The sequence below is a fragment of the Monomorium pharaonis genome, chromosome 2 (genome assembly GCF_013373865.1).
Source record: "Monomorium pharaonis isolate MP-MQ-018 chromosome 2, ASM1337386v2, whole genome shotgun sequence".
Classification (NCBI taxonomy): Eukaryota; Metazoa; Arthropoda; class Insecta; order Hymenoptera; family Formicidae; genus Monomorium; species Monomorium pharaonis.
This window is the reverse complement of record NC_050468.1, coordinates 5,980,483-6,008,058: the sequence shown is the minus strand read 5'-3', so window position 1 is coordinate 6,008,058 and position 27,576 is coordinate 5,980,483. Positions and strand designations below refer to the sequence as shown.

The following is a 27,576-nucleotide window of genomic DNA, read 5'->3' as shown; positions in this document are numbered from 1 at the left end:
TACGGACGAAAGCGTGTAATTAAAACGCAGTAAAACTTTGAGCGTACTAAATTTTATATTCGCATAATTTCTGCTGCAATGTATTTCTCAGAAAACCTCGTATCTCAAAAAACGCCTTCTCTTAAATATATGTTCTATATCTATATACTTGTTCTATGTATCTATATACTTTCGTAACATATGCTTTAATCATAATTAACTAAAATTAATTAAATTTATCTGCATACATGTAATAAAATTAATTAAACATTTTGCACGCGCAGTCCTTCTTTCTCCTTCTTCCTTTCTTTCTTTCTTTCTGTCTAAACAGAGAAAAAAAGAATCTGAAAATGTACATTTTAATCTAAATATTGTGTTTCGCTAAAATAACGAATATAATACTATCGACGTGATAATATGATAGTTTATGGTAATGAGAAATCGCATAAATTCTCGAAATAACGATAATTCGTGGCGATAAGTAGATACGTTATATCGGGAACCGCGGATATCGATTTCTGATTCTCACAGTTCCGTATTTGCGATATGTAAGCGCTCCTACCTCGGATACTTGTACTGATTATCGGAAGTACCACCGTCAATTATCGAACATGGAGACGACGGTGAGAGCAGTTGTCTAGCAATGATAGCAATCAGCGAGTTGCATATTTGAACAATTATACGCGCAAGATACTACTAACAAGACATTCGCTAATACATTAACTTTTTGCACGATTTATCAGAAAAAAATTTCTGTATATCGAAACGAGAGACACATTAATGAGTAATGGTACAAACAATATGTTTTTTTACTGTAAGATGCGAATATATTGCTCAATGTATTTAATATCATTTTTCGCAGTAGCGACAACTATATTTTTAAAATTTTTATTTTGCTACTTCATGAAATTGGAAAGATAACTTTTCAAAGAAGAAAATATAATTTTACTTGATATATCTATGGAAGCAAAATGCGTGTATAATTAACAGGTAAAAATAATTAATATTTGTGTAGTTTTTGCGCGTAAACATACTATATATACGACAGTAATTCCAGATTTAACTCAAAACTTAAAAATCTCGAAAAATATTATCTCTCTACTGTCACATATTTTTAAGTAAAGTTTTTGTTATTATTACTTTTTTTATATTTATGCGCAATGCAGAAGTATTAGTGTGTACTATTATTTTAAACGCTCTGTTTTACATATAATTTATGGAGTAGAATCGTATTGTCATATTTTATTTTGTATTTTTTACCTATGTATATGTGTGCGCGTATATATGTATGTGTATAAAAAATTGAAAAAAAATATTTCAATAAAAAACCGAATTTTATATTAAATTCTTTCACAAAAATTCTTTCGTTTTTTCAGAATGAACGAAATGTGATTCGTTCGCCAGTGTTCCACCCAATGACTCACGGATGTCAATGCGATATTTAATATAAATATTTCTGTAACTATTAAACGCGCGGAAATTGATCTGGTTTTGTGCGTACGTTTTGTCGCAAGTGCATCATAAATTTCATATCAATAATCGTCTAATATATTATCGCCGTTTACATAATTACAGCTTTACATCATTCCGCGCTTAAGTTCTCAAGCTCAATCGTTCGCGGTAATTCCCTCCCTTTCGGACGAATATGCAAAGCGAAATCCGAGGTTGCAGGGCGATTCTGTAATGCGCATACACTGAGCCTTGCTTAATTCACTCATCGACGAGCGAGCATTATCCAAGTACGGAGATACGGAGATATCACAATCGACACGAGTGTAGAGAGAGAGATAATGACAAATCGTCTGGCACTGGGTTACCGCGTATAATTCTCCTGTTCGCGATCATGCACATATGACGCGCGAATCGTCTCCCCGAGAAATCCGGATGTAGGATTGCGGCTGTCCGATGCTTTGTGAGGCACGCCGAACCGAAATCTAGTCAGGCCGAGGGCAGGGCAGATCAGAGCGCAGAGCAGAGTGGAGCAGTGCCGGCAACGACGGCATATATATTCCACGATCGTCCCAATGTGTCCCGGTGCCAATCTTCGTGCATTAATATCATTCGCCGGCCCATCATTCAATTACATGGCAGAGGGCTCGGTGTACCGTCACGCGCGCATCGAGGCTATATCCGCTCGAAACCATCGAGCCCATTGAATATGGATATTATCGGACGCAGAACACTCGTCCGACTTATCGGTTATGAGCGCTCCACGTGAAATTCCCGAAGATACTTTAGTGAGCTCTCTCTCTCTCTCTATCTCTCCCCCCCTTCTTCTCTCTCGTATAATGCGGTAATATAGATTAGGTTTCAGTCCAACTATTCAAAGAGAATACTTTGATTACCCCAAAGGGACAGACGTTAATTAATAATAAATATGCGTCTCTCTCTCTCTCATTTTTTAATCTTTTACCTTAATTTCAGCGAAAGTGAAAGACAAATAAAATAATCAATTCGCGCGCTTTTATTTCTAGAAACATTATGAACAATATCGCGTTTCAAATACCGTCTATCGCCCTGTCGGTTTGAAAGTAAGAAGCCAAGGAGATCTAGATTAATTGCCAATTCAACGAGACATCGAGGTCATATCGTTTCTTCTTTCGTCTGACCGTACAAAGGAATGTTATAAGAAGACGTCAGTTTCTTTGTAGCTTTTAATTTAATTGTCTCGATGGCGTGGTCATTATTTCGTTTATCCGCGCGCAATCAATGCGCCCTTCGTTGTGCACCATTAGCTCTCAATCGGCATAGAGAAGAGAGAGAGAAATCTGGAAATTTCTCAGGAAGAAATTACACGCGGCACTGCATTATGCAAGAATAGCCGGGTATGCTCTGCATAGAAACGCAAAGAGGAGAATAGGAAGGATTTTACGAGTGCCTCGGGTTTCTCGGAAAGCAGCTTCGCCTTCTTTTCACCGGCTAAGCCGGTCCCGAAAACGTAAACGTTCACGAAAGAGCGCTCACACACGCGAACTTAACATCCGCCCGCGCACACATTTGCACCCGGGCGTTTCGCGATATATAATAAAGACGCGGCGACCAAAATCAACGCTCACGTATGTTTACGATATAAATTGGTGTTTTTGCCGCAGTAGCGTTCATGATATCGAATGACGGTGCACGCTGCCATCCTTCTTCCAACGATCGAGTTGGAAAATTCGCGTACATTTTTCGAAGAACGTACACCTATCCCACAGGCATCCCACTTTACTCTTTTGCTCTACGATCGCATGATCAAGGAGTGTACATAGGAAGAAGAGTGGTTGCCCCTTCGAACCAGCAGCATAAACATTTCGTTTTATTTCACTCTCATCGAAGCGTACTTCGAGTGTAAAGCTCCTTGATACGTCCTACGTGAGCTGGATACACTCGCGGCGTGGCGAGAAATTGGGGCAAAGCAGTATAAAATGCGATATTCCGTTTCCCTTCGTTCTCTGTGTTGCGAGCTCTTATCTCGGTAGTTGCGCCCAAACATTTTTCGCGCTGCGGACTGACGATTGAATTAAAGAAGGCGGACGGAAAGTACTTCCATTCGCCGCGGGGTTAAGGTCGTGGCCGTGTCACGTGCGCGTCATGTTGATCGTAGAATCAAAGTTATGCCCGACAACGGTAACTCGTTGTAAAATTTACGATGTTTGCAGCGGGTCAACGATTTACGAACATTTATTGTCCCCTCCTATGTAATTGGAATATTTCCTGCCCCTGCCTGTCGCATATAAATTTGATAAAATATTACTTGGCTCTCCGAAATTGCCAATACGAAACACTCGACGAGATAAATTTGAAGAAACGATAAAAGTGCAACCTTTCCATAACAATCACGATATTGATAACTACGATCGCGCACGCTATTTAGCTTTTTTAAATTTCTTTTTACCGTTTGATTTCCTATTTTGTTATTACATAATATTCTTCCTTCTTATTTCCTTCCTTCTTAACTCTCTCTCTCTCTCTCTCTCTCTCTCTCTCTCTCTCTCTCTCTCTCTCTCTCTCTCTCTCTCTCTCTCTCTCTCTCTCTTCTTTCACAACTTTTAGGGAAAAAATGGCATAGTGTTATAAGGCCAGTTAGCCATATATTTTATGTACTTTTAACATTTATAAAATAATTTAAAAAACTTTAATTTTACATTATTTTATTTTATTTTTAAACATTATTAATAATAAATGTTCATATAAGTTTAGCATCTATTTAACTCATTAACAGTACTAAAGAAGATATTGATATATCAAAATTAAAATATTAAGTACATAACTTAATTCTCGTCTTTTTTATAAAATATAAACATAAACACTTATCCCGAAAAAAATCATAGACCATTTTATCCAAACTGTAAAAGAAAGATAGTTTATTAAAGAAATAGAATAGAAAAGGAAATAAACGATAATCATACATTACAATTTACATACTTTCGTTTAATGTTAATTGTAATAATTTAAATGTAACTTATACAACGTTGGCAGTTTTAATAAATGGCATAAATTTGTGTTTTATATGTGTTATTATCGATTTCTTTTTACAAGAAAGATTTTTTAGAAAATAAATTGAGCAAGTAGAAATCGTTTTTTGCCCCCTAACAAAAAAAAGATGACCGTTATTCCCAATAAAACTAATCTTACTTGCTATTATATACATATATCGAAAGCGATAGCATAAAAGTCGAACGTAAAGTCATTCTTATACGTCGTTTGAAGGAACCAACTAGCGCAAGGATTTCCCGCGCTTCTTTCCACTTAAAGAAGCAGTCGTTTCAATCACCATTGACTAGAGTGTCGGTTCTTCCAAAAGCTACGTATACGACCGGTAACCATCGAGGCAGGTCCGATTACGAGCTAACCGCTCTTTCGAGGGGAAGCACTTCGCGAAAAAGCCGAACTTAAATTTCTGTCTGACCACTCGAGCGAGTCACGCGGGCCGGGATCGCTCGAATAAAAGTTCCCCGGTGGCCTTTTCGCGTGGCGGCGCGGCGCGGCGGCGATGTATATACATATATATACATATCCGCCGGAGCGGATGGCCATTTCGGCTCGCGGCGATGGCGAGCGAAGGAGAAACTATAGCGGACGGGCACCAAGTGGAGTAAACCTACGAAAGAAACTCCCGGATTAAAGGAGTACCGGTCTACGGGGCTGCGTCCGGTCAGTTTCTCGCTCGGGCGATTATACTTTCGCGCCGATAATATATCAGCCGATAATGGCTTTGGATCTCTCGAACCCGGAGGCCAATAGGAGAGCCCTTTCAAAAGTTCCTGAAACGAATAGGCAGGCAGCGCGCCGCTCTATGCCCAATTGCTCGTCCTTTTTTATTTTATTGAAAAAGTTTCGTCGATTTTTTCAGAATGGGCGATCCCAATCATCGCGCATAACGGCATTAAAATATGATTCGCCATGTGTTAAATTTATGTTCTTAATCGCCTCTCGAATTCTCATAATTCAAACGGGAAATTATATCTTCAAGTTACTAACTTGTGAACTTCTTCAGCTTTAACGGTGAACAATAAATCTCTTCTGTAATCTTTTACAATATATCTTCGACAATTTATACAATTTACGTATAGTATACGTAATTTAAAATAAAACTTTGTACACTTAATTCTCTTTTTCCACGTGTTTATTCCTATCACGAGCACAGCTCCCAATAATTATAACGACTTGTCGCGTTCGAACGTTCGAAATTTGACAGCCGGAAATAATAGCCTCAGGGCGGGTTTATCAATGCTCAGCTAAGTTAAATTTGACTAATAGTTAAATACTAACTGTAAGCTATGTGTTTATCAAAGCGGAATAACTAACAGTTACGCATAAACTGTTGGTTAAAGTGTTTGTAACAAACACTTTAACCAACAGTTTATGCGTAACTGTTAGTTATTCCGCTTTGATAAACACATAGCTTACAGTTAGTATTTAACTATTAGTCAAATTTAACTTAGCTGAGCATTGATAAACCCGCCCTCAATCTTTTACCTCATTAACGATGCCATGAAATATTGATACATTATTCATTACTTTTCCTCATCGTTTTCGTTGCATTTGCGTTTAAAATTGCTTGATTTTCATCGTATCATCGCTTTCAACGTATCATTCGTTGACGCTTACGAGCATTCGGTTCAATGCGAACGCAATAATTTTACTTGCCGATTAGCAAATGCAGAAAATAATTATTCGGAGGACACATTCAGAGATTGCAACATATTAAATGTGAATTTATCTTCCTATTTATTCCACAAAACCTAAAATCCATTTTAGCTAATTTATTTTTTTTTTCCACGTTCCATATGTTGACGCAAAAAAACTCGACACGCTATGCCATTGGATAAAATTTATTATTTTCTTAGACTCGTATTGCTGATTGATAAGCAAAATTACCATATTTACAATAGCGCGAATGCTCAACGGCATCAACGAATTATTTACCAAAATACAATTGAATTATATCACGTGCACTCAGCATTCTAAATAAATGGAACGCTTTCTATAATTCTTCTTTTGGTAAACATAACAGGATAATACCTATTATATCAATTATTGTTAGATATTAGGTTTCGAGTATCGATATCATTCTTCTTATATACTGTTTTAACAAAATTAAACATGTGTAAATAAACATCATATCATCACTTTGATTTTTAATTATGTAATTAGCATAAAGTATCAAGAGACATATGTATCTATAAGCGCTTCTATATATGTCATAGAAGCGCTTATAGAGGAGTCTTTAAATCGAAATATGTGACATGATGGACTAATAGCGTAATTTCCCGACGTAATAACATACGTCAGAAAGGGCGACGCTTCCGCTTTGCGAAATTTCCCCTCTGATGGCGCGAAACATTTTGCCTGCCATCAGCAGCGCGTCAGACGAACCCTTTGACGATAACGTAATTATAAATTATACCCGTGAATCGCCCTTTTTCCCCGACGAAATTGCGAAACCGCAGTTTGTCTGGCTCACCTGCATTACCGGCGAAACCGGTAGCAAGAACGGGAGGGATTTCGTTGAGCCTCGAATAACGAGGCGAAGTTTTTTCCCGTCACCGGGCTTTCGTTCTGTCGCGGCCATCTTACGTCTTTCTTCGCCCTTGTGTTCCGCGAGGAGCGGCCACTGTTTCGAGGACATTTGTAGCTGACTGCAACCTCGATTCCTTCGTAATGCCCTACCAACGAACTCAAGTGTCTGTCCCTTAAGGCGGATCGCAGAGGAGACCACGAACAGAAACTCCCGAGCGGATATAAGGCATGGTTGTAAAACGGAGTATTAAGCGACAGTCTCTTTCCTTACGACAATTTACGGTAATACGGATATACAGCAAGCGAACGGATATACGAGTTACTATCGTAATCATTAGCGTCAGTTCCCGATAGTGGAATCAGTTTTTCTAGCGACGCGTCTGACTTTCTCGTTTCCCGGTTCTTACTCTATTCTCGGTAGCTTCCCATCTCATTTTAAAAAATTTGACTCATCTTTTCGGCTCGCTTATTCTGCGTGAATGGCTGAACGAAAATTCTGTTGGCATTTGTAATCGTCAAGAGGAGCGAAACAGCAGAGAGAGAGAGAGAGAGAGAGAGAGAGACCAGGAGAGTTGGCGCGGTTCAACGATACGTCTTCATCGATTCGAATCATTGGTCCCTGGTTTCCGTTTCTCCTAGGGGGGTATTATACGCGAGAGGATTACTATCCGAGCGAAAGAAGAGCCGAAGTCAAGAGGGAGCGGTGTAGCTGCGCCTTCGAGATACATGCATTTATTCAACGCGGACCGAGCAATCCCGCCCGGCAGGAAAAGTGCTACGAGAAATGGATGGGCCAATTTTCTATTTCGCAACGCCTCGGGCCACGCACTGTCGGGATATCCTTTTATTATGCATATACACACATATATTTGTGGCACGTACAACTCTCTCGTTCGCTCGCGCGCGCGCGCGCGCGAGCGCGAACGAAAGCATGTGAACACGCGAGCGAAAGTTTCCATCGAATAGAAAGCGTTTCACGATGTCGTGGTATTCTCGGGCGTGTCTCGGGGAGAAGTGAGTTGAGAATCATCCGCCGTGATAGGTGCTGGCAACATGAAGAAGCCCTTTATTTGAACGAGATGAAATATAACTTGTACCGTTCTGGGAGTGTGTATTACGAAGGCACGCGAGGAGCTCGCTACGCCCTAAGAATCTCAGTTTGAGCTCGACAGGAGAAGATATTTTGTCCTTAGCTAGTAGGAGAGAGAGATTTTGCATGTCGATAAAGAGATATGTGTGTCTGCGAAATTTCCGCGATTTCAAGACGATTACGGAATTACGCATTTTGTTTAATCGTAGTCGATAATTCTTACATTATGGCCAGCTAGTAAGGGCGAATTTCGAAAGGATCGCGCGGTTGTTCAACTTACAGCGCGTAAGTCCGGCTTGATAGCGGAAGAGTTTACTAGCTGACCTGGTCATCGGAAGTCTATCGGCGTCATATCGGCGTCAGGAACATTGCCAGCGCGAACAAACTGTTACTTCATCCGTTGACGGAACTAAATCCTGCAGTTTATAAACTCGTTATAAACATATCAAGATGTTGGTTCATTAACATTATTATGGCATAATTCTCTCTCGACATCGATACTCAAATTACTTCTTTTGAATAATTCTCGTATAGATAGATTTTTAATAACCGTCACGAGAAAACGCTTTAATACGATCTTTTCAAAAGAATTTTCTCCTTCGTATACCAACGTTTGATCGAGGCATCGAAAAAAGTTACAGCAAGCAAGATTAATCCCAGTTCACCAATACATTGTATTTCGTCGAACGATATCAGTCTGTCCATAATACCTGTACATAAAGTTCGACTTTAATAATTTCAGAATAAATGTCATATCGCCATGAAGCCGGCCAGCTACTGAACTTTATTTACTTTGCCTCTCGATCCTCGTCGTAGCTTCATTTTACGAGCAATTCAGTTGCAGCGTCCGTTAATTTCTGTTCGTCGCGCGGTCAAACAATTTCCTCGTGGTATTAATTATTTCCAACAAAGTTGCCTCGTAATTTTCGAATGTCTTACTCTGCGAGGCAGCTCTCAATACCTGGTATCAATTTTTTAACGAGCATATAATAATATACATACTGCTTAGAAGCCTTTAATAATATCTTCAATCCGTTACAACATTATACACATACAAATATAATATACAATCAGCCAATGTCATCGAATATCTTCTACTTACTCATAAATCAACAGATATTGTCGAAATAATTGAAATTGCTACATTTGATCAATTTTTTCTTGTAAAACCAATAAATATTTGATTACCTCTAAAATTTAAAGAAAACTATTAATCGCTAGAGTTTCTTTTTATATTTTATGATAGCATTTGCATTAATTTTACGTGCTCGAATCGTAAAATAGCACTGACTGGATTTCAGAATGAGTTACACACACCCATTGAAATTGCATCAATTGAGAATTAAATCCTAACAATGGGGCGCGGCTACCTTTACGTATGACCAAACAATAGCTATAGTTATCGTAAATTTCTATTGTTGCACCTAAAATTCTGCTGTATAACCATATACTTAATTGTATTAATTATTATTTTATTTTTGTACGTACTCTAAAAATACATTTGTGTTATCGATGAAAATCGGGCTAACAATTTCAACTCTTGCGCAAACGGATGGATGGTATATTGTACCGCACCGTATGTCTCCGATTTTCTCGATTAAAAAACCCGACACTATTGTTTTCGATCGCAGTACAGTCGGTTACATTTCATCGGCTTTGAGCGACGTATCTGCGCGCGGCGCTAAATTTCAAGGTAAACAGACTGGCTGCAGCAATCGAAAATTAAATCCTTTGTTACGGACCACGGATTATTATACATGCAATCGAATGACGGACACCACAGGCAATATTATCGATGGGCCTTATGGAACACCGTAACAATGTACAGCCGTGTTTATAACGCGACATGTGTTAATCCATTTGTGGTTAATTTACAGATAATCTGTTAAATTCTACTCTTTTGAAATCGACTATAATGTCTCACAACGTCATATAAAATGCAACAAGTTTTTCTCAATGTTAATTATTGCGTAAAATTATCGTACACTGAGAAAACTGTCCGTACAAATTATCCATTTGAAAGGTAATAAATGGATATTTACGTTTATTAAAATCTCTGATATCCAAAAAAAAATAAAATTATCCGTTTAAAAAGTGATGAACAGATAAACATTTAATTTCCATTTATTTTTGAATATCTCGACGATTTCATTCCCAGCAAAACGTGATCAAATTTCTGTCCTACCTAAATATCCGTTTATTTACTTTTTGATAAGATAATCCGATCATTATTCTCTAGAAATTTTCTTCAATCATAAAATTATGACACGTTCCGTTGACCATCGATTATACATACAGATGATATATGAACTGAACAACGCTCTAATGCATGCTTTGGGTTTCTCTACAAAAATTGCATGTGTAAATTTCTCTTTGAGAGCCAGACGCTTGCCCTGAGGTTATACGGAAGTCGCGTATATAAAAGAATTCTCTCGCTTTACGAGACCCAGTTTCTCGAAATAGTGCTCTTGTTCGTGAAATCCATTAATCTCGCGCTGCGAATACCGAAAAAACGCTTCTAATCTTGACACGTTTTTCAAAAGTGACCATATTTTGATTATTGCGATTGCATTATTATACATTATTCACTGTTTAAAATTAGATGTCTGATTAGCTCTCAAATCCTTATCGTTCGAACAGTTATATTTTCAAATTAGAATCAACAAATTCAGTTTTATTATTAAAAAGATCGGGAGAGAAAAAAGGAAAAGGAGATAGAATAAATTGCAAATTTTTCATCTGCATAACGTTCGTGTCTAAGTAAAGTCTATATGCATAAATAAAGAAAGATCGTATGCATTCAACAGCACCATATTTTCAGTAGAGATTCCGTTTTGATTCCATCACGTGTAGATGCCGAAAAGTTGTAGTAGCTTGCAAATTTTTCGTTCTTTTTTAAACGGAAGTCATGCATAAAAGAGTTCTCTCGTATTTCGGCACTCGCTTCTTGAAAAAAGCACTCTCTCGTGCAAAATCCATTAATTTCACTATGGAAAAAAATACACCCGCCGCACTTTACCCCGAGTTGATGCAAGCCGATACCGCTATCGGTGCGCCGTCCGATTTCAAAGTAAACACGCCATTAAAATCGCATCAATCGAAAATTGAATCCTTGACTGTGGCGCGTGAACTGTTTTACATTCAGTCAAACAATGGGCACCGTCACTATGCTCGGTGTGTGCACACGCCGTATGTAAACAAGGATGGAAATATGACGGAGATACCGCGGATAGCGGTCACGGGGGTGGGCTCACGCGGAGGGAAGGGTGCGCTCGGTGGGAGCGCAAGTCGACGGCAATGGTAGGAGGTAAAGCATATAAAGCGAATTTCGATCGATACTAACCGAGTTTCGAGGGGCTCTCTTTTTCTACCAGTAGCTGGAAAAATTCGCGCTTTTCGTTCTGCTCGCTATCGTAAAAATAATCGACCGATCGTGATAGTGGTTCGCGCGCCGCAAAACTACGTCCGCAAACTGGACTTCTACGTATTCAAATAATAGAAACGTACCATGGAAAACCGTGCCGGCGTAAACGCCCGGCTCGCGAGCACTTGGCGGCCGACGAAACAACGTCGAAAATTTGTTTCCTCTCATTCTCACCCCGTCCCCTCCCCCTATTTTTTTTTAAACGATTTCGAATTGCGTCCGCGGAATGCCCGGCACCATCCGGTAATCCGGCGCGACAATGAAAGCGCAGTAACTTGAAATCTGTCCGGCGATCGTACCGATCGCCAGTGAAGCGCAATCAAGAATTCATGCGCAAACGTTCCGTGAACCGTTAGTGAGTGTAACGTGCAAAAGAAAAATACAGAGTCTCGTAACTGAAAATATAACACGCGATTAATAATTCTATATAAAAATATAAGTCAAATATAACTAGTTTCATCGCGATAAAAGCTCTTCTTTAAAATAAATAAATAAAAAACTAAACTTTAGCAATTAACTTTTATAGAAAGATAGAAAAAAAATGTTTTTTTTAATTAAATCTCTACTTATTTGTTTATGTAGAATTTCCATTTATCATACCTTCGGTTGCAAGGCATTCAATATATCCGGAGATTGTACGTTGAATCGCGTATGCATGAGAGGAGTAAGGTATATTGCACGGTGACGCTATTAATTGACGTAACTTACGCTTATAAGATATCATGAGTTTCAGGATATTATGAAGTAGCATGATTTAATGCCTGAAGTAGAGCGCGAACGAGTTACCTCACGCTGTGCTCGCCATGCCGACGCGGGAAACGGAGCGAACGAAGAAAGGGGTGATACAGAGTCAAACAAGAAGAAGGAAGAAGAAAGTACGGGGAGGAGGGAGAGGGAGGGCGAATGGTGCTAAATGAGAGTAATTATGAGACAAGTTTTAACTGCACCGCGTTGGTGGACAATGCGTTATCCTTCATTGCGCCCCGCTATCTTTTCCTTTTAAATAACCGCGCGGGAGTACTAGCCTAGTAAAGAACCGAAAAAGGCAGAAAGGCAACAAAGGAATTGCATCGACGTTTCTTTTTCCCCCCTTTTCTTCTTTCGTCAAGCTTCCGTCGAAAAAAAAGAGTGGCTTGTAATCGAGGTACGCGATTCGTTCCGAGAAGAAAAGAATTTTTAACGAATGAATGCTGCGCTATGCTTAATTACTGCAATCTGGCGCACATAGTCGTAATTATAACTATTGTATTAATTGCTTGCTTCTTCAGGAACCTTTCTAAAATTTGCAATAGCTCAGTTTGCTCACCGCTATTACAAAGATAAAAGGAAATTGTCGGAACATGTGCACTTGTTCCTATTAACGCGCCCGTTTTTTCTTTAAGAAAAAACGAACAAATAAATCCTACGATTAAATTATTTGTCGTTTTTCTCAAATAATGTTATAAAAATAAAGTAAAAAATAAACATTAGATTAGATATTTTATATTACGGTCCTAATTCGCTTAACATTACCATATTGTTCTATGTATCCTTCGTAATTCCTATTTATGTTTAAATTCTACTTATTTTTCTTAGAAACAATGTGTGTATATTTTATAAATATTTCGGATAATAAACAAGGATTCAGTATAACAAATGGCATCGCGAAAACTTTTACTGCAGTAACTGATGCATATACGGTATTCCAAAATAACTGGGAAAGAAAGCATGCGGATCCATATGCATATGAAAGGTTCCTTTACACGGAAACATGCGCACGAAGTTTCCACCGGACCTTTTAAAGGTATGTTTTACATAACTCGTGTATTTACATTTCCGTATTTTTCTCATAGCGCAATGTTGGAAGGATACTTTATTTAATTTAAAAGCAATAAATATTATCGTTCTTGATATACCTTTATCAAAACTATTTGCTATCTTTTCAAAAAATGCACCTCGCCCTTCCCCCCCCCCATCCTCTCTCTCTCTCTCTCTCCAAATTATTTCTCATCAACGTGCAATGTCGGAACAGAACGATGGAAATTCCAAGTTACTTCAACATTCTAGCGTCAGATTTCGTCGGATTACCCGATAAATTCGTCGCGAAAGAGATTGTGAAGCGAGGATTCGACCGGTGTCAGGGTAGTACAAGGGGGAACTTTGGAGAAAATGGTAAGTAGGAAAGAGGCGGAGAAATGTCAATTTATTCTGGCTTTGTTTACGAGCGATTCTTCGGGACGCGACAAGGGGAAGTCGACTGCAATTGCGAAACAAGGGCACAACGGGTGACTCGAACAACCGGGTAAGTCGGCAAGAGCCCGTTAATCCGAGCAAAAGACTGGTTGACGACTCGGCGCCCGTTCTTTTTCATAAGAAAGTTGGTTGTCGAGGGGGGCTTTAAGTTACATCGAAGATATCGTCATGTCTAGAAGCGAATGTCAGTCGATGTCTGAATATACAGGAGTGAACTAACCCATTCACGGTTAGAGATAGCCTCCATCTCACACAAACCGGCGATAAGGTAAAGGAAGGTAATGGTCTGGACTGAAAAAAGAAGTCGTCGTCGTTCTCCCGTATCGTCGACCGGCACGTCAACCCTAGTAACATTGTTGATCGCCCTAAACCACGAGTGTTCTTAAATTTGTATATGAAAGGTATAAGGAATGGTGTAAGAAACAAGTGCTTAACGACATTCGTACATTGGGGCCTCCTAAACTGTGGGTATTATAATCGTTTCCGCGTACCTTTATTAAGGCATATCACAAAATCTTATAATGCAATTTGCCAATACTTTCTGTTTGTCTTTTGTGTAAGTTAAAGCAATAAATTTTGTAATTAGTATACGTAAACAAAAGAGTACTCTTGCCTTTTCGTGCAATTCGACGCTTGCTAAAATTAATATTTTCCTAATGCTTTTACAAATAATAAGTTCTAACACATTATTCTTTGTGTAAATGCAATATTTATATTTCAGTAAATTCTTTCAAAACAACGTTGGTTCAGTTGCTTTTTTTTATTCTAGTAGCATACTGAAAAATCCATTTCTGTGATAATTTATAAAGTGAGAAAGGATATAGGTGACTGATGTAAACAAGTATTTTCTCAGATAAAGGATTAAAAGCTCGGCGTTACTCAAAAAGCATTCGTTGATTAATTGAGACGCGTTGTCACGTTTTAGAAATTGCATCGAGATTTTCTCGACCATGTCACCCACTGTTGATTTTACGTAACCATCCATGTGTACCGTTTATTTAATGTTCCACGTCAAACATTTAACGCTCTCCTACCCCATCGGTTCGCGTCCGACCGCGAGGAAACGTTATCACTATCTTCGTGAAACCTCACATTTTATTGTGTATTTAAAAACAATTAGTAACAAAATAATTAAAAGTTGAAATAATGAATAAATTGATATAAACTTCTGATTATTAAATCTCTCTCCTTTTTACGAAATTAATTATTTCAATTACCCAAGACAATCGTATTTTATATAAATACAATTGTAAATATAAAACCGCATTCGGAAATCTGATATTTTCCGTTAATTGTTCGGTTTCTTTTAAATAATGTTTAAAATGCTCAAGAGTGCAAAATTTTGGAAATATTTGTCTGACTCTCGATTTTGTATTTCAGTATTCAGTATCCATAAATATTTGACTGTTGCAAGGGGTGGCAGGGTGAAAATAATCGTCGCTAACGATGAAATAAAGAAACCATTGAAACGCATCAGATATTGCCCGGGCTATTTCGTCGCTTTGGCACGCGCGCTCGAACGAGCGCCGAAATTGATATTAGGATTTAAACGTCGGATCCTCCGAAAATCTTTCGCTATTTATTGCCGCTAAAGGGTAAATCCGGCTAACGTCCGCGCTAATAAATCACGCGGTAATGGATAATCAAGCCTGCTCTCGCCGCGACAAAACAAAAAGAACTTGGCCGCCGATCGTAAGGCGCTGAAAGTCGCGATAAGGGAAATTAAACTCGAAGTAGTTTGGAAGATTAGCTGCAGCAGCGCGGAATTCACTAAACTTTTCTACGCTCTCTCTCTTCCCTCCCCCGCCCGACGTCGCGTCGCGTTCTCCGCCCCTTCGCCGTCGATCCGCATTAGGTCGACGGCGAGTCACAGTAAAAACACGTGACGGAAAACGTCGACGGAAGATCGTTTGCCGCCATCGTTTTCGGGGCTAAAGAGGGTTACGTTGGAAAACTTTCCATCGGCGGCGGGTTTTTCGAAACTCGCCCCGGTCAGCACGCGGACGTGTGAACTAGCCGCGTAGCAAAAAAAAAGAAATCAACTGGGTCTCCACTGGAACTATCGGGAAAGGTCGGACGTATTTACGGTACAAAACGAAACGGCGCGAGCTTTCTCAACGCTCGGCAGTTGGTCCGCCTCAACTTGGTAATTTAATTTCGACCCAGATTTGCGATCGCCAAGAAAAATCTTGGTTCCCACGGAACAATCGATTTAGCGGTTAAGGGAGTTTCGAAACAGAATTTCTTCTCCTGAACAGCCACAAAATGTAAAAGGACACTTTTAACATATATCGTGATAGAGAAGAAATAAATTCTGTTTTAAATTCAACAACAAGATATTCCACTACAAAACTTGTGAAGGATCTCGGATTCTGAAAAGTTGAAAACTCCCTACGATCCGACAGACATGAATGATGATCGTGTCATGTATCTACATCGGTTCGAATAAATCGCAAGATTAAGTATGAGGATGCGCATTAATCGTTACTTGATAAATATTCGATGTATTCACCTAACGCTCGCGCAGCTAATATTCGCTCTTCGTATGCGTGCAGCTTCGCGAGAAAATCTGAAATGCACGATAAGTTTAGCCTTTGGATTCATATTACCCTCGCATCGGTGGCCGATGTATGTCCATGGGCTCTCGCATTCAGGTCTTCTCGGACCCTCGCTTCTTGAATAAGTCAAATACTCATGAATAAGCGGAGAAAGAGGCGGAGGCGCACCCTCGAGTCCTGGCTCTAAAAATGTTATTTACCGGCGGATTCTTGAAATCACATTTTACGTCCCGCGCATGACGCGACTCGCATATATATAATCCAAAATCATTTTTAGCGAGCACCCAAAATAGAAGGCGAAGAGATGCTTTAAAATCATTGACCCAAAATTCCGCGCTTATATTTTCAATTCGTTATTCCTTTTGTTTGAAACAAATCGCAAAATATTTAAACAAAATGTAATAAATCGAATCGCTTTATGTTTACCGTCGCAATATCTACTAAAATTAATATTAAACAAATATAACATTTACAGTTTTAATCGTCCGGTTCCTGCTGGCGTATTTTGCGAATTTGCCCGCCGTACGTTAATATCTTTCCTCGTTCTCTCTTTCCAGAACGCATCTCGGAAAATACATAGGACCACTCTACAAGGATCAGATCTCTTTGAACGGAGAGACGAGGGACATTTGCAGGAATATTAACCCCTGTGCAAATACATTGGGAACGACTGAAATGCGGCCTTAATTAATTTACGACGCGGTCTGCAAGGAAGGAATGCACCATCTTCGTCCGTGATGTCTGCTCGTTCGAAGGACAATTGCGTGAATTACGTCTGTTTGTTGTGTCGTAAGTCCATGGAGAAGGGTTGTGAAGGGAAGTGCGAGCTGACGCCGTGTTAATTAAGGTTGTATTTACTCGAGCGGAAGTAGGCTGATGCACAAGCGCAGCGTTGCATCGCTGTTGCATACCTGTCTACCCCAAAATTGTACCTTGAATAAAACAAATGGCATAAAGTTCCTGGTCCGGATCTCAGAAAAAAATTATCTCTCTGCACAAGCAGATGTATGATATGAGCATGTATAAATTAATCAAATTAATATCCATAATTATGATATACATATTACAATTAAATAAAAAGAGCAATTGTAATTTTGCTGAGCATTACTTCAAGATGAAAATTATAAGCATTATTTTGCAATATTTACTGACGTATCTTGTGGTATCGTGATACTGCAATAATTTCTAAATAGAAATTAAATGTTATAAATAATTATTTTCTTAATAAAATCTGTTGTAATCATTGATAAAAATACATCGTACACAAAATTGAATGACATAATAATACTTAAATTATTTGTCCTGAATACATATGAGTAATAGCAAATAAAATATATCATTCTCCTGTGTATAAATATCGATGCGCGAATTTGTTAGACGAGCGTGTCGACATGCCGAGCGATCGCGGATACTAAACGAGGTACCGAGGGGACCGAAGTTCTTAAACGAGAGCTAAATTCTTTCTTTCGGCGACGAAGAAGTTCCGAAACAAGTGGTAAATCTCCCTCGGAAAAGGGTCACGAGACTCGCCGTCTCCTTCTTCTCGTTTTCCCTCGTCGTTGGGATTTCTTTCGCCACGAATTTAGCATGGAATATTCATCTTGCCCGTTCTCACCCTCGAGCACGGGCGTCTCGGTCTCGCAGTCGGATTATCCGCTGACTCCCCGTAAAATCGGCCTTAAATTCGATATGAATCGTTCTTTCCGCGTGATATTGCCGGCTCTTCCATTGAATCCGACTCCGGTGAATTTATTCGGAACGAATCGAGTCCCCTTTTGTATCGTCGCGTCGTGGATAAAGAGGGCAAAAGCTTTTCCATAGAACGCACGTATAGTCATTATTACTCTGTAAACAAAATTCCATCGCTCTCTCTCTCAGCGAACCGAACTTTCATTATCGCCAGAGTGCGAAAAAGAAGAAATAAGAGCGCCATTTCGACGGCGAGAATAAAAGTAATTAAGCTGGAGAGAGAGAGGGAGAGACTGTGTGATAATAACAATACAAACGAGCGAAACAATAAACGTATAAAACGATTATTTGACGAAAAGCATTTTTATCCGGAAGGTAGGACAGCCTAAATTTTTATAGTCTCGAAACGCAGCACTGCGACGGACAGCTTCAAAACGCGCCAGGGAACATTTTTATATCGCGGCGGAGTGCGCTGAAATGACACTCGCCGTGAAATGTGTTTTTTTCAGCCGTGAGAGCGAGAGCCCTTCGCGTGAATCTATTACGCGAGAGACTCGGAAGACTTTTCATCTATTGCATATTTATAAAAATGTGTATTTTATCTCCGTTCCTGTCTACCTTAAGATAACGGGAATTTATTCCCGTTACGTTATGTGGCATTTACATAATTAAGTCATTATTGAAACGATCATTATCAGTCACATGAATATTTTGTTACCCACATAATTATTAATGTAACATTCACTTGAGCTCGCATGTAAATTATAAATTATACAATTCATGTGAATTAATAGTTGACTAATAGATAAAATACCCGCTGTTTCGATGCACATTATTAAATATTAAATCTCAGCAACTAATATTGAAGATACGGTCAAACGTAGTCGCTTCATGCTCCTAATTTTCCAGCCCTCTCATTTACCGTTACGAAATCCGCTACGGTGCAATGGCGGTGCCGATCGGGTTCTAATTAAATATCGTTCGCAGGTATATATACGTCGGACTGGCGCGTGTAATCGCCTCATTTGGCGCTGACAAATAGCGCCGTCTAAACGGATTCCGCTCGTGCGATTCGCCGAATCGATAAGCACTGAAGGGAGATAACGAGAGTCGTTTACGTCCACACCGATTAGCAGGTTCGATTCTACGGAGTGCTCAATCGGCTGCGTTAAATTCGCGATTCGATCGCAAGAAAATGCGATCTCTCATCACCTCCCGCGGTGCAACGCCGAGGTGTATTACACCGACCGGCATAAAAAATTCCGACCGTAAAATACGGTTATACGGTTTACTATTAGCATTAAAATAACCCTATCGCGGTGCGATACACGTTACTTAACTGCAGCTTTAATAAGTTAACATCTAATATAAGTTCAAGCTTCAAAATGCTTCCCGTCTAATTTGAGTTATATATAATACTTATTACTAACGTTAAAGATCCGCTTGGAAAGTCTCGTATTACTCCTTCATAATATTAGCTTTGCGGATTATCGCGATGCGCTCGAACCTCTTTCAAGTGGTTCGGTCAGATAATAATACCCCTGTACCGCCGCATCACGTCCACGTATATGTGCTGATGGTCTTTACGCCACATCTACAGCATATCATTCCTCCGTTATGAACAGTTTAATGATGTCCCTCCGTTAGAAGTACATGTCGGCACATCTACGCGCGGGCTCATCCACGAGCAAAAGTAACGACTACGCAAATGCACGGTAGTGCCGGGATGGCCGCACCGTACGTAGCGCAAAGTTGTTGCACGCGTATAAAGCGTGCACCACCCACACTTACGCGAGCGTTCGCGTAACCGAACCCTCCGCACGATATCCGGGATTCTAGAAACTCGTTAGCGTATAGGTACATTGTTCTACGTCCCTGGACTTGCAGGCGTTACCGTTTTGCGCCGGAGGTCATGGCGGCTGTACGTTGAGGTGGCATAAGATAGGGTAATTGATTGCCGCGCTCTCCTACGTAGATTAATAATAGTCACCGTTATCATCCCCACGTATATACGGGGGTTTCGCCTGCCCCGTATACGTCGCGCGCTGTGATACACGATACTTGGTTGCTAGCTACTCGAGACATGTTCTCAAGACCCGCGCGGCAGCCGACACATTCTCACCGCGAAATGGCGAGATTTGACGGACGCGTTTTCGTCAGGCAGAAGTTCCGCGATAATTGCTACAGTTTCAACTATGCCGGATGCAACTGGTGTTGCGTTTATAATTTACCACGCGTGCATATGAGAATCGATTGCGTCACACGCGCCGTATGGTCTACCGCTAAGTTGCAGCTAATTGATTTTCTCCAAGGGCAGACGGCTTGATAAATTGGGGTAATCACGCACTTCTCAACGAAGATAGAGGAAAAGAGTGTCCCTGCAAATACGGAATGTAAATACCACATAGAAATAGCTTTGAACAAAACACATTGCGCAAAAAAAAAATTAACTCAGTTTGGCCAAAACTTGACTTTTACTACTGAAAATATTCGTACCGCATGTATGAATATTTTCAGTCATGTTAGCCACAAGAGACCTGGCAAAATTTAAAGAAAATAGCGAATAAAAAATGAAGAATTATAACAAAAAGCTAAATGTTAAAAAATTGAAAAAATAAAATAGGAACGCAGAGAAATATTAAAAGAAATAGATTTTATGAATAAGTAAATAAACGCAATGTGTTTGCCAATACTGTGAATTTTTAGTATTAAAAAGTTTCGTTATTGAAAATTATATTGTACAAAATTACATTGTACAAAGTCTATAGAGAAAAATTATAAAAATGAAAGCAGTGTTCTGCAGTGCTGTTAATTATAAATGTATAATCTTTTGTATTGAGTTCTCTGACGTAGAATTGCACTGCCTGTAACATCGATATATTACGCCATTAGATTTCCGCGGTACGCTTTATGTCATGGACCTCGCGGAATTAGGAATTGCAGTCGCAGTTACACTCGCAGTTACACTCCGTATCGCGTTAATAATAATTCGCGCGCACCTAGAGGATGAACACTAATTTTCAGTCGTTAACTACAATTAAATTTGACCCGCGCACTCGCCCGGCAACAGCCGGCGATAGTTAACAGCCTTCGCGGGCGATACTCGCCTTTTGTCAACTAATCCTGAACCAAAACAACCTTCGTCACACAAAACACTACCAGGTTGAAGTAGCGACGTCCCTCTGCAGGGAATAATTTGGACGGCAATTAACAGGAACCCAACAAAGGAACCCAATTATAAAATGTATACAGCTGCGCAAATTTGACCTGCATAAAGTTAAGCCATAAAAAAACGTAAAAAAAATCATATATGTATATAAAAAGAACAATTTAAAATAAAATAAAAATAAAATAAAATAAAAATATTTGTTAAAATTATCAGAGATACAAATTATCCTTGCAGTAATGTCTGAAAATACAAATTTGCAAAATAATGAAAATGTTCCGATACTCTTTTTACATAATGTGGAACACATTAACTTTTGTAAAAAAAAACATGATTATAATAATTTGCAACAGTAATCGAGTGTAATATCAGCTATCGAATAATTTGTAAATTTTCTTCTACATACGTACATACGTTTCTCATAAATTTCAATATTTTTTAAATATCTGATATACATATCGAACCATTAAAATATTTAAATACAATACAATATATAAAGTTTATTAGTACGCACGCATTTTATGTGACGCAATTATGTGGCATTGCGAAACCACGATAGAATAAACGAGAGCAACGGCAAACAGCAAAAGGATCGCAAAGCCCGCTCTTACAGAGGAGGAAGCTTTTCAACGGGTTTGAAATTTAGTCCATTTAACGAAATCCTACGGAAGTGGATTGTTACTAAATATTTTAAGGAATCTCTCCATTATTGATCGGCCAATACTCATTTCCTACGTGTCGATCGTGGCCACGCGTACTTACGAGGTCGGTCACGTAAGACCACTGTATGCCCACATACGTACCTACTTGTGCTCTCCAGCTCGAGAGCGAAACGCAACCGTCCGTCCCGACGGCACTTGCCCTATCCTCTCATCCACTTCCGATCGTTTCCGTGCTTCCTCGCGCGATCGTGAATACAATACAAAGAGTAGACAAAGTTAATCAGAAGGAACAGATGTATGTTGCGACACGTATCACGGAAGCACACTCAAGAATGATTACATTAACGTACCTAACCGTACTACAACTGTAGATATCATCAATGTGGACGAGGCTCCCGGTGTAGCGCGCACGAGCGCGCACGCACCCGGTTTACTCGACCTCTCTCACACACACACACACACACATGGACATGAGCTCCCGTGAAACCGGCCATGCATGCGCACGGTTACACTACGAACGTGCCTTCAATTTAGCGAGCTTTTCTGCAATTCGTGCTAGGCGGCTACTTAATTACTTACGCGCCACGACCGGTAATTACTTTCGCCCTCTCTCCGGTTACTACGGAGAGCTTCGAAATGACCTGGGTTTCGAATGATCGTTGACGCTACAATTACGTACTAGTGCGTCAAAGAACTGCACGGGAGTGGTAATTTTTTTTGCGCCTTTAAATATCACGGATTTATATACTTCGTCGATGATGCTGGAATTATACATGTTATATGAGCAAGCAATTATAAATATGAACTCTAAACAGTTGTGCGAATAAAATACATAAAACTTTTTATCATCGATATGAAGCAAATATATACTATATAAAGCAATTTTATAAAAGAGCAAACGTTAGAGTTATGATATATTAAAAATAAAATATTAACCTTTTATTACCTTTATGGCTCTTAAATATATTTATTGCTTTAAATATATTTTTTAATGTTTAAGAAAGAAAGTATTTTTCCATTAAATCCTTCCTTTTTTTATCTCAATTTAATTTTAAACAAATATAAATTGTAAAAAACTAGACGGTTTATTATTAGCTACAAACTTATTATAACAAATACAAAAGTGTCATCCTATTACGAAAGTAAAATTAAAATTGCAGTTTGCTAAGCATGTCCGTTTAAACGGTCGCCCTGACATAATGATAAAGTGGCCTCGTTAACACCATAAGGTATTAAAAGATTAATTCGTAAGTCGATGCGGCGCATAACTGTCGCGTGTTTGCAGAAGACAGCATAAGAAGCAGCAGCAGCCCGCAGCTTTATTAATGATCGGCAACAACAACGTGCTGGTGACTGTATGGAGTTCCGCAGCGCGGCGCGTCGCGGTATTAGAACGCTCGAAAGTTTGCCTTTCCACGGCATCCCACGCTACATTAATTTTGTATGGTGGCTAATTATTACAGGGACCCAAGCTTTTGCTTTTGTTACCTCAGCATTCGCGACACCGAAAAAGAAGCAATGTTAATATTGCGCGGTATGAATCCCCCCCCCCCCTCCTCCCCCCCGTTCCAGACAAGGCGACAACTATTCTGGGTTATAATTACGTTTGGGCACCGTGAATAAAACATATTGAATTTCATTGTGACTCATAATATTCCGCATAATTATTCGTATAATTGAAACTAACATTAATATGTGTACAGGTGGCCCGATAAACCGAGGTTAAATCTTCTAACTGCGTTGCGTTGACAACGGATGAATTTGTAAACGTATATATGTATGTATGACACGTGTAAGAGATTTCGTTAGATCATATATATAAAAGTCCATATATTTTTGTTATATCAAACATGAAAGTTCATATGATGAACAGAGGGTAATAACAACAATCGCAAATAAAATTGGAATAGCTTAAAGTTAATTGGGGTGCGGTTACTTACGTACTGCATAAAATACTATGGCAAAGCAAGCCCTCGGAATGACACGAAGTAATTTCCGCCCCAAAATCTCACATGCATTTCTGCGTAACTACCGGAGCTGCGTACTTAAATTTAATTATAATTCGCAGCGCCGCGACATGGCGTCATCTGCATCCCTGCATCCCCCATCCTTCTCACGTTCTCATCTAGCTTTAACGGCTTCCGGAATTTCGGGTTATTCAGCATTTGTTAACCCATATGGCAGAAAACTGTCGATTCCGCAAAACGTCATTTTCAGGCCGGACGGCCGCGCAAAGCGAAACCGTCCGAGAATAGCAATGCGAGCAAACTATATTTTCCTCGTTTTCTCACCGTTACCTTCTCTATTTGTGCTAAAATTTTCAACATAAAAAAAGTTGGACTTGCAAAGAGCATAAAAAGTTCTAGTGTACATTCGCGACAAGTACACATCACACATTCACGGACTTGGAAACATCGCGTTAACGCGCGACACGTACAACTCGATACAGTCAACGGACTTAATTAAAGAGGTCAGCGATCGGTGTAACGTTTTGTAGTCAACCCGCGCACCCTTTTTGTAAGCGAACATGAGTCTACGCAATCCCCTCTATTTGCACATAGCGAACCGTTTTTGTTTTCGGCGATGTGGATTTTCCAGTGATTTTCCACGATTTTCCACGTTGAGCAAATACGGGGATTTCAACTTAATGCACAACCACGGTCGGGGCTTCCAATGCCGGGCTTTCATTTCGCCTCGTCGTTGCACTGGTTCCATTTTACCCTGTCGACTATCCAGTCAACAGTCAACACGAATCACAATAGCTGAGAAGAAAACTAGGAGAAAGAAGAAAGACGAGAGGGGGAGAAAGACGACAATAAATCGTCTCGACATTTGAACTTTAGGTTTTTTCGATCTTTCTACATTCGCCGAGAAATACTGAAAAATTCTGCGGGGACAGTTTCGAGAAAATGAAAGTTTCGAAATCTCACGAGAAAAGAGACATTTGCATCTATTAAGAAGACAAAAGAAAGAACCGTTATAAATTATTTAAAATGAATCTTAACGATGCAGTTGGTGTTACATCTAATAAATTAACTCGTACATATTTCGAATTGCATCACATCGTGCGCCTCAACACATACAACTGTTCTATTTAATAAAGATACTCATTTTTCAGGAGTATTAATCTTCCTTCACGCTACAGTTCAGCGCAATGCAAAACGTAACGCTGTATGCTCAATTATTCGTTATCGCGGGGAATACAGCATGCTTCTTATCATAGAGTCCCGTGTTTATCATCTGAACCAACTCGGATAGCGATTCCTCGGGGGAGCCAAGAGAGTTTCAAGAAGATTGCTTAGCCGGACGACCGAGGTGGAGCAGTCGCGAAAGTTCGAACTAGACTTCGCACTCCGATACCGATTGCTCGGAACGTATTTTCTTAAGAAGTTTCTCCCGAGCACTCGCCCCGAAATCTGTATCCTCTGGAGGCAGCACGAACTGTCGCTCGACTGCACATAGGTGTACTAACTTTCTACTCCTAAAAAATGTATTTCATTGAAATTATTTCGCAACGACTTACACAGCTTTATCGTATATCGATAGCTGGGAAACATTAGCACTTTTATAGGATATGTTATAACGAAAAAGAAATAGTATATATTCTGAATCTTAAATTCATTATGAAGAAAAAAGATTAGGGTAGTTAGTTGCAGCAGCAAAATAGTTAAATCTTATTTATATACATTTAAAATTTAAATACAGACAATAAGAGAATACCAAATTTAATTATTACATGCAGATTCTTGCTGCAGTAACTAATCTTTTTTTTTAGTAGGTATACATATTGTTATGAAAAACACATATTTTATACGTAAAAAAAAAATAATCCACTAGAATCTAATTTTTACGAAATCACTAATATCATCGAACAAAATAAATCAAGCTTATATTTTTTCATGAATATATACATTGATACGTATGCTAATACGTTAATTTTATTTTAGGTTTTTTACTGTCACAGGAATAGCCAATTAGATAAAGATTTACAAGGCAAGGGACGAAGAAAGACATTCTGCAGGTAGCTAGACTCTCATGCTACACATACTTTTCTTTGTGAAATACTGTATATAGCTGAGATAAGGAAAAGGCTTCTACCTATTCGAGTTATATTTGACGTTCGACACGAAACCCTCGATACCCAGGATGTTTGGCAAATAAATTCGACAGAAACCTTATTGGCCCTTTCCCAACAACCCTCTCACCGCAAAATTTTGTTTCTGTCTGGCGTTTTACTCTCTTTGGGGTATTGACTCTCTCAACGTTACAAGAGACACGTTCGTGCCGCAATTTTCGTGTTTATCGATAAGCGCTACTGTTCGTTCATGATTTCGCGATGAATAGAATATTTTCTACTTACGATCTTTACCTTCTTCGATTAATTAAAAAATGTATTCTTATTGCATAACATATTTATTCTACACACATGTAGTATTTTGTATATAATATTTCTGTTTAAATGCATTAATGTGAAATATTTCTATTTTATAATAATGTTGTATAATAATATTATTTAGCTTTAACACTTAATATCCACAGTGTTTTCAAATGTATTATTAAAACTGTGTATATCTACTCAATAAAATTAGTGATATCATAAAATAATGTAAGCGGAAAGTTTCATAATTGAATTGTATTTAATTAAATCCCATTCACTACAGTACAGTAATTTTAATTTTTTTCCATACGTTTATATTTTCTAGCGATTGTTAACTTTTTTTATCCAAATGCGGATATTAATATCTATATAGAGCCAACAAATATAATTCGTGCAAAGTGTAGAGCTGATTTTAATTAGACAATAAAGAGGTGTAATTGTAACCGCGTTATATCGGACGCTTGATTACATTCACTTTCCGGCACAGAGTGTGCCAGTAAATTCGCATGGATATTAATTTTTGAGTCAAGCGCGTTGAGTATTATCGCTGATAATATCAAATTGGAATCATTTCCATCCCCAGGTTGCTATTATGTATAGATTTTCGAGTAACAACGAGCATCACGTATTGTCAATATTTACCATTTATTTACATGAGCCTATAACACTAATACACACCGCAACTTTCCCGTAATCATTGTAACATATATCCCATCCGATATTACTTATTTTCTTTCATCGACTGATTATTAACATCACTAATCAACGGCAGTGTTCACCAACATCGCCTATTAATTCATGCATAAGCTATTCCTTCCGATGCACTAATTGCATTAGTTATCATATAAATTTATCCGATGCACAGTTGTGCCTAGCCCGGAAACTAACGGGTTCGATGTAAAAGCGAAGTTAATTGATTCAGGCTTTTCATATGTTACAAATTAAATAGCTAAATAGTTTATATATGTAAACTCTGTATACATTATTGTTGCAAACGTTTTGAAATTGTATAACTGTAATAAAATACTTTTAAAAATTTATACAATTTTTTGGTGCTAATATTTTCAATTTACTATAATATATTTAACGTGTCCCTCTATCAACAAAGTGTACATATATTTAATATATAAATTTTTCAAACTTTTATTATATATATCACCAATATAGGTGCGAGAGAGAGAGAGAGGGGGGGGGAGAGGGGATGAGATGAAAGAGCATAATAAAAAAAGCTAAATTAATATTAAATTAAAAAAAAAATAATGACATAAATGCATTTCGACTATGTGTGCATTAACGCAGAAGTTGACTGGACGTGGTTACGCTCGCATGTAGTATGTCCTGGCAAGCAACAGAATAGCTGCCTTAATGGATGCTGACGCTATTTCGAGGTTAG

At 38.8% G+C, this 27,576-nt stretch overlaps 1 protein-coding gene and 1 long non-coding RNA gene across 4 annotated transcripts in view; both read right to left on the bottom strand.

Moving 5' to 3' along the window:
* Window positions 1-27,576, bottom strand: part of LOC105838939 (glutamate receptor 1) — a 225,470-nt gene that overhangs the window by 179,845 nt on the left and 18,049 nt on the right. The gene's annotated exons all lie outside the window — the stretch shown is intronic.
* Window positions 292-27,294, bottom strand: LOC118644416. The gene is made up of 2 exons (XR_004962228.1): window positions 5,941-27,294; window positions 292-5,694 (listed from the first exon to the last, which is right to left on the bottom strand). It is a non-coding gene; the product is annotated as an uncharacterized LOC118644416 (long non-coding RNA).